Here is an 8,226-nt window from a genome sequence, read left to right on the forward strand (position 1 = left end):
TAAATACATTGTTAAACTGTGTGTGTGTGTGTGTGTGTGTGTGTGTGTGTGTGTGTGTGTGTGTGTGTGTGTGTGTGTGTGTGTGTGTGTGTGTGTGTGTGTGTGTGTGTGTGTGTGTGTGTGTGTGTGTGTGTGTGTGTGTGTGTGTGTGTGCGTGCGTGCGTGCTTGCGCTTGTATGTGCGCGCGTGCGTGTGTGTACCCACCAGGTCCATCCATGTTTATTAGACATGGAGTATTTCTCCATGATCGCCGTGAGACGGAGCAGGGAGAACTTGCGCAGGAGGCTGAGCTGGCCTGCTGATTGGCTGCTGATCTGCAGCGAGGACCCTGGTTGGCTGAGAGGGTCGGACATCCTGAAACTCGGCCACCGTAACCTGGAGAACGAGGACGGACAACGGACCAAGTTATCAGAATGTGCAGGGGAAATATTCCATTACATCAGAAAACAGTTAACACATTTCATATAAACGATTCAAATTATACAAAAACTGATATAAGATAATGCATCTGAAAATATATTTGGGTCCCTGAAAACTTTTTTTTCATATGATTGTGTTATGATTTGCAACTTTCGCAATGTTCTAAAATTGTCAATCCTTTTTGATTAAAAAAAAGAAGTTGAGGGAAGACGGGGGGAAAAGACACAGGTCTCTAGCTGATGGAATCAACCCGGGGAGGTTACAATTGAGGAATAAATGATGCTATGCTACAATGGTTATATCTAACCTTTATGTTTTACCATCACAATAGTGATGATAAACTGTACTTGTGACTGTACTGGGGACCCCCCAAAATAATCATATTTGAACTAGGGACCCCCCCCCCAAAATAATCATATTTGAACTGGGTACCCCCCTAAAATAATCATATTTGAACTGGGGACCCCCCCAAAATAATCATATATCATAATTGAACTGGGGACCCCCCCAAAATAATCATATATCATATTTGAACGGGGGACCCCCAAAATAATCATATTTGAACTGGGGACCCCCCACCCTGACAAGCACTTGGAATGTAGGAGTTTAGGCATCATATTTTGTGTTTAGGCGTTGTGAGCTTGTAGATCGGCTATGTTTTCCTCTTTCTTATATTATTTGACAATTTGGCCAACGTTTGACCAGTTTTTATAGTATAGTTTGTTGAATTTTTTTTTTGCAGAGATGGACTTTTAATTTTCTTTCTTTTTGAGGTATTAAAAAGGTCTTAAAAGTCCTTAAATCGTCACTTCACTGTCATCTGGGGACTCCCCCCCCCCCCCCCAAAAAAAAATCATGTGGGGACCCCCCCTGGGGCTACCGACCCACAGGTTGAGAACCATTGAGCTACAGTAACACCGATGCACATCAGATCCATCCTCACCGCGGTCTGGTGAGAGAAGCGCCGACTCCAGAGTCTCTCCTCTCCCGGCCGCCGGTGGTCCCCGTGGAGTCGCTGTCGTTCAGGGAGACGCCGTCTCGCTCCCCGCCGCCGCCGTCGCTGGGCGTGGTCGTCCCCTCCCCCCTCTCCCTCTCCCCCTCCCCCTCCCCCTCCCCCTCCTCGCCGTCTCCCTCGGGCAGCACGCTGCGTGACCAGTGGTCCACCAGCTGCTGCAGGCCGCTGACGTGCTGCAAGACGTCGTCCAGGTGCGGGAACAGCCGGTCGTCCTCCTTCCCCAGGTCCATGAGGTCGCCCGTGCTGGCGTACAGGTGGGACCCCGGCACGTTGTCGTAGACGCTCACCCTGCTGCCGCGCGGCGCCCCGGGGCAGTGGGGCGGCTTCTTGGAGAGAAGACCCGCCTTCGCCCCCGACCAGGGCTCGCCGGGGCCCAGGAGGAGAGGCGTGGCACCGCCGGGGTGGCGGTGGTGGTGGTGTCGGGGGTCGGTGGGGGACGGGGCCAGGCTCTCTATGGACAGCGCCTTGGGGAAGGTGCCCGGCTTGTGGTCTTTGGGGATGTGGACCAGGAGGTTCTCGTACGAGCGGAACTGGTTCCTGCCGAACTGGCTCGCCGCCGTGCCGGCGCCACCGGCGCCTTCCGTCCGTTGTTTCCCCTGAGAGGGAAGCTCCATGTCCTCCAGGTAAATGCTTCCTCTCTTGCTGGCGGCGCGCCGCGGTTTCTTACGCGCGTCGTTCTCCTTCTGGCCACCAGTCGGCGCGCTGCAGCTCAGCACCAGGCGGTCCACGTCGCACATTTCGGGGGAAGAAGGGCCGTCGGCAGCGCCCCAGTCTTCCCCGCCGACGCCGACGCCGCGGGATTGGCACGCGTGCGTCGTCGGGCTGCCGCCGCCTTCCAATTGGCTGATGGGCGTGCACTGGAGGACCTGCAGGGCCTGCGGCTCCGCCCCCTGCAGCACGGGCTCGCCGATGACGAGCGGCGGCCGGCGGCTGGACGACGACTTCCGCCTGTTGGAGGACGGCCCCCAGGTACGCATCATCTCCATGCGACGCAGGAACTCCTTGGCCCGGTTGCGGCCCAGCGACCCGCCGGCGGCCCGGCGGCTCTTGGAGGGCAGGGAGTTGTAGTGGGGCAGGTCCCTGCAAGGGTTAACACAAATAAGGGGGGAAAAAAATAGAATTGAAAATCACACCCAGTGTGAAGTGAGTGCTGCCTTTGATGAGTTCATTTCATTAAGCTATATGAACTAGAGGAACAATGTTAAATCCCTGTCCATTCATTTCAAGGCTGCTCAACAGGAACACAGAGGGGGCGGGGCTTAAGCGATTACAGCCTGTCCCTATTGGCCGTCTAAGAGCACCTACCAAGTTTGGGAAGTTTAGTATGCTGGGAACTGGAGTTATGGCTGTTCAAAGCCCAGCCAATAGGAGCAAAGAGGGGGTGGGGCTTAAGCAATTACAGCCTGGCCCTATTTGCCGTCTAAGAGCACCTAGCACGTTTAGGGAATTTAGCATGCTGGGAACTGGAGTAATGGCTGTTTAAAGCACAGCCAATAGGAACACAGAGGGGGTGGGGCTTAAGCAATTACAGCCTGTCCCTATTGGCCGTGTAAGAGCACCTACTAAGTTTGGGAAGTTTAGCATGCTGGGAACTGGGAGTTATGGCTGTTTAAAGGCCAGCCAATAGGAACACAGAGAACAGAGAGGACAGGCTGTAATTGCAGCTGTTGATGCCGTGCTCATACAGACAGACAGACAGACAGACAGACATATGAACAAACACACTCGGTCACTTGATGGAGTGGCTGGCACCACTCAATCGTAATTGGCAGTCAATATGTTAATCACCAAACCAAAAATAAACATATGTCTCCATGCTTCATGAGTTGTCCTGACTGAGCTGTACTGACCTGGTGGGAGGGGAGTGGTGGTGGTAGGAGGCGGACAGGGAGGCCATGGACACAGAGTCGGGCAGGATGGAGTCCTCGCTGTGCAGAGAGGAGATCTCTGTGACCTCCTGCTCGCTGAGGTCAGTCAGGACGCTCTCTCTGCTCCCCCCCTCCGCTCCTCCTCCTCCCCGCGGGGGGCTGCTCCCTCCTCCTCCTCCTCCGCCACCGTCGGCGCCGCCGTCCTCCAACAGGAAGTGGATGTCCTGGAGGCGGGACCAGCGGCGGCTGCTCCACTCGAACGTCCACCTCTTACTGATGGCCAGAGGGTCGTCTTCATCCGAGTCATCAGGCTGGAGAGAAAAAGGATGAATTGAATACACAGACAGGACCACAATGGACACAAGCCCTCAGGGCTTTTTGTTTTATCATTTTAGAATTATTGTCTAACTGTACATCTGCAAACTCTTAAAGGTAGGGTAAGTGATATTTTTTGGTTAAAACAAAAAAGTATTTTGTTAAAAGGTTAAAGCACTATAATCTGATTGTAATCATTGCTATAGAGTGTGTGTTCAGTAACAGGAGTCTCCCGTCTCTCCAGCTCTTTAATAAACATTTTTATTTTCTGGTAGGTGTCAAAATCTCAGCCAATCAGGAGAAAGTACCCATTTTTAAGCTTAATTTTTTATAGAGTTCCAGTTCCAATTTTGCATGCTCATGTCTTAGTGTCATCACTTCCAATTTCACTTGTTTAATCTATATTCTGATTGAGTTCTCTATCCTGATTGGATCAAATTGGAAATGAAACTGAAACTGAAACGAAAATGCATTTTCTGTTTTATAAAGAGGTGGAGAGACAAGGAGACTCCTAATACTGAACAAACACTCTATAGCAATGAGTACTATCAGAATATAGAGCTATTTAACACTTATTTTAACCAAAGAAAATCACTTACCCTACCTTTAAGTGTTCAATCAATCAATCAGAGAGAGAGAGACAGGGGGAAAGAAGGAAAGGAGAGGGAGATATAGAGAGAGGTAATGAGGAGAGGGGGGAGAGAGGGAAGGAGGGAGAGAGGGAGAGAGGGGGGTAAATGGGAGAGAGAGGGAGGGGAGAGAGGTGAGATGAAATGAGATGAGATGAGGGAGAGAGAGAGAGAGAGGGATAGGGAAAGAGGTCAATAGAAGGAGGGAGAGAGAGAGAAAGAAATAGAGAGAGGGGGAGGTAGAGGGGAGGGAAAGAGATGGAACGAGGGAGGGAGAGTGAGAAAGACGATGAGCCAGAGGGAGAGCAAGAGGAATAGAGCAGGGGTCTTCAACGTTTTCAGGCCAAGGACCCCCTAGCTGAGAGAGAGATGAAGCAGGGACCCCCCTCTATATCATATTAAATTGTGTTTCAGATTTAATCTTTTTTGTTTACTTGGTCTGCTCTTTTTTCCCTCCACACCAAACACCTCTTTGCCAAAAAATAGCAGATCTACAAGCTCACAACGCCTCGCGCAGCGAGGCGTTGTGAGCTTGTAGATCTTCTATTTTTTGGCTAAAGTTCTCCTCAGAAAAGGGATGCTAGGGTTCAAGTGGTTATGGTAAAAAAAAATATCACATCACACAAAAATTTGGCGGACCCCCTGTAGTAACTCTGAGGACCCCCTAGGGGTCCCGGACCCCCTGTTGAAGACCCCTGGAATAGAGAACGAGGGAGAGAGAGGGTGAGAGTGAAGGATGGAGGATGAAGCTGTGGTGGGGCACCAATCAGGGCCCTAACATGCAGGTTCCACTCAGAGACTCCAGACCACTATAGTGATATAGTGATACTATAGTGATACCACTAGAGGGTGTCAAAGGGCTGCGTTGCATCACACATGTTCTTCATTTAAACCAGTGGTTCTCAGACCTTTTCATGTCAAGGACCCCCAAATTGACACATACAGTATTAGCCCGCGGGCCCCCATTTGAAAAGATATGTCAGGGACCCCCCGACGAGAAGATCTTTATGGCTATAGCAGTGATTCTGAACAAATTTTAATTTCACGGACCCCCAGTTTGATATGCATAGGGCCACAGAACCGCCTATTTGACAACATTTAGATCTCTCAGCGCCGCCCTCTCCCCCAGACCCCACTTCTTTGAGAGCCACTGATTTAAACCACTCATAGCTCTAACAGTACAGCAGTAAACAGATAATCCCACACAGTCATTTTACTGTGTTCCAAGTGTACAAGTTCAATGCAAAAACACAGTGTGGTGGATGGAAGAATGAATGAATGATGTCCATTCATGGCTGCCAGGCACAGAACATCATGTTCTCTTACACAACATCAACCCAAACATCGAATGCTAGCGTTGCTATAAGACCTGCTAGCATTCAAAATGGCTGACTTATAGGAGTTGGGTTAATATTTGTCACACAACGACAAAGAGAAATGTAATTGATACAGTATGTACATACTGTATGCTTTAGTTTTGCTTTTGTTTTGCTGTTCTTTGCATTTGTACGTTCATGTTTCTTTGTTTTTGTTGACATTGCTTGTGATGGTACATTTTCTGTCCAAGCCTGTTTGAAATTATTTTATATTTGCCCAAAACTGAAGAGCAATAAAACAAAAATTAGTGAGAAAAAAATAATGGCAGACTCACTTTCTTCTTGGAGTGGCTGACGTCAAGTTTCATGGAGGCACACTTGTTCAGGGTGTTGAGGCGTCTGTAACACACACACACACACACACACACACACACACACACACACACACACACACACACACACACACACACACACATAACATCTTTATTTGTGTTCACATTTAACAAGAAATTCTTGAACACAAAGAATAGTAGATGCACAAACTTGGTAAAACTCAACAACAAGTATTTCAGAATACAGATCACGGGTACAGGAAGCATCGCCTCCTCCATATGTGGCGACTGCCAATTACCACAGAACTTAGCCAATGCCTTATCAGCTCTTGGCTTGGGCATTTCTGCAATCTGCAGGCCTCTCACAACTGATTTATGGACATTACCGAGGCTTCCAAATATGAACACAAGCAGTTTACATGTGTAATCCAGCTGTATAATAGCATCCTTAAGACGTTGGTACTTTAGCACCTTGGTAAGGAACGCCTCTTCCAGACTGTGGTCAAATGTACATGCCACTTCCAAAATGGTGGCTTTTGTGTGACACTGTAGTATGATCAAATACGGCATTAATTTACAAAAAAAAAAAACACACAAAGTTAAAATATGGATATATAATATAACATATATAAGAGGTTTCCACAACGAAAACCTTCCATTCACATCTAATCTCATTTCATCACATCACATAGTATCTCTTCTCACTGACGATCCAACTTCTTTTGTTGACTTTTCTGACAGCCTCCTCTCACTCTCTCTCTATCTTAAAACGTTTATACCCCGTTTTTTTCAATGTACTGTATATCCTGTACAAACTACTTCAGGTATGAACAATAAAAAAACTATATCAATAAAATAAAATAATTAAATGATAAAAAAGAACAAGAGGAATGTGGAAAGTAACCCTTGCCATGGGGCGACCAGTAGTTCCAAACACGGCATTGAACTCACATTCATATTCAGTGTCTATGAAGCCACACTCCATAAATAAATGAACCATGTGATTGTGTGGCGTTTGAGATCAAAGAGTGACGTATACGTCTTTCTTTATTTTCAAAGGCTCTGGTCAGGAGCAGCTGAGAACCAAATGCACAAGAATAGAAAATAACATAATTAGCTGTTAGTCTGTTAACCACAGTGTATCATATTCCTCGCCCCCCCGGGGCCTGCTCGCCTCAAACGCCCCCTGCCCCCCCCCCCCCGTCTCTCTTCTCACTAGAACTCCATGACCCCACCTCCTCCCATGCCTCGAGCCCTTATAGTGTGGATGAGTGTGCAGTCAGTTGGAATCTGGATCAATGATTTCGTCGACTAAAACTATGACTAAAAATTTTCGTCGACTACCCTTTTTCATTGATGAAAACAAAATAAAAACAAAATAAAAACTAAGCTATGATGACTAAAACTAAGACTAAATATATTGACAATTTCATCAACAAATATAAACTAGACTAACATGTTAGTGAGGGACTAGTGGAGAAGAGATCCAGTAGAACTAAAAGACAAGTCATTTTATGTTTGGTTGCACTCGAGTGTTCTGAAAATAGCAGATCTACAAGCTCACAACGAGTCGCGCTGTGACGCGTTGTGAGCTTGTAGATCGGCTATTTTCAGAGTGCAACCAAGTGTAAAATCAGCCATTACGACGGCATCAAGGCACCACCAAAATACATTTTAGTCGACTATAATCTTATGATATTTAGTCGACAAATTAGACAAAAACTAAAACATTTAATTTCAACTAAAATATGACAAAAACTAAATGGATTTTTTTTCAAAAGACTATGACAAAAACTAAATCCAAATGATCTGGATCCTTACATACCACATCAAACTATTAAGATAGTTTAATAGTCAAAAGGACAGCCCCCTCAATACCCTCATGACCCACTGACTTGAATTCATGGAGATTTAAGCCAATAATTTGATGACTGGCGGCGGCTCCGGTAGGAGACTTAAAAAACTGTCAACTTTGAGTCTCCTACCGGAGACATTAGCATCTTTCCACTGGTCATCATAAATTATTGGCTTAGGAGTGCGACAGAAAAAAAAAAAAACCTCCATGAATTCAAGGCTTCATGGGGTGTGTAATTGATAGAAAATAAGTATTTTTTTGGGTGAACTATCCCTTTAATGTCTTACTGCACGTGCTGTTTACGTTTCTAACTAATACAGTATTCAATCAATCAAAAAATTACTTCGGTGATGCCTCATTCTTACAAGTTGATGCTTTTAAATTTGCAGTGAAAAAACGTAACTCTTTCTCACTTTATCACCACATAAATATTCACGCTGTATAGAGCTACTCATGGCACAAAACAGCAGTTTAAA

General features: G+C 46.6%; 1 pseudogene across 1 annotated transcript in view; it reads right to left on the reverse strand.

The window, feature by feature from the left end:
• The window catches only part of LOC311057060 (stAR-related lipid transfer protein 13-like), a 132,259-nt pseudogene that overhangs the window by 11,036 nt on the left and 112,997 nt on the right, over positions 1 to 8,226 (reverse strand). The window contains exons 9-12 of the transcript XR_014602909.1: positions 5,899 to 5,962; positions 3,286 to 3,614; positions 1,364 to 2,515; positions 205 to 375 (exon numbers count right to left, since the gene is read on the reverse strand). The product of XR_014602909.1 is annotated as an stAR-related lipid transfer protein 13-like (transcript). The remainder of the gene's footprint in view (positions 1 to 204; positions 376 to 1,363; positions 2,516 to 3,285; positions 3,615 to 5,898; positions 5,963 to 8,226) is intronic.

The sequence above is a fragment of the Gymnoscopelus microlampas genome, assembly GCF_963454915.1.
Source record: "Gymnoscopelus microlampas genome assembly, chromosome: 12".
Classification (NCBI taxonomy): Eukaryota; Metazoa; Chordata; class Actinopteri; order Myctophiformes; family Myctophidae; genus Gymnoscopelus; species Gymnoscopelus microlampas.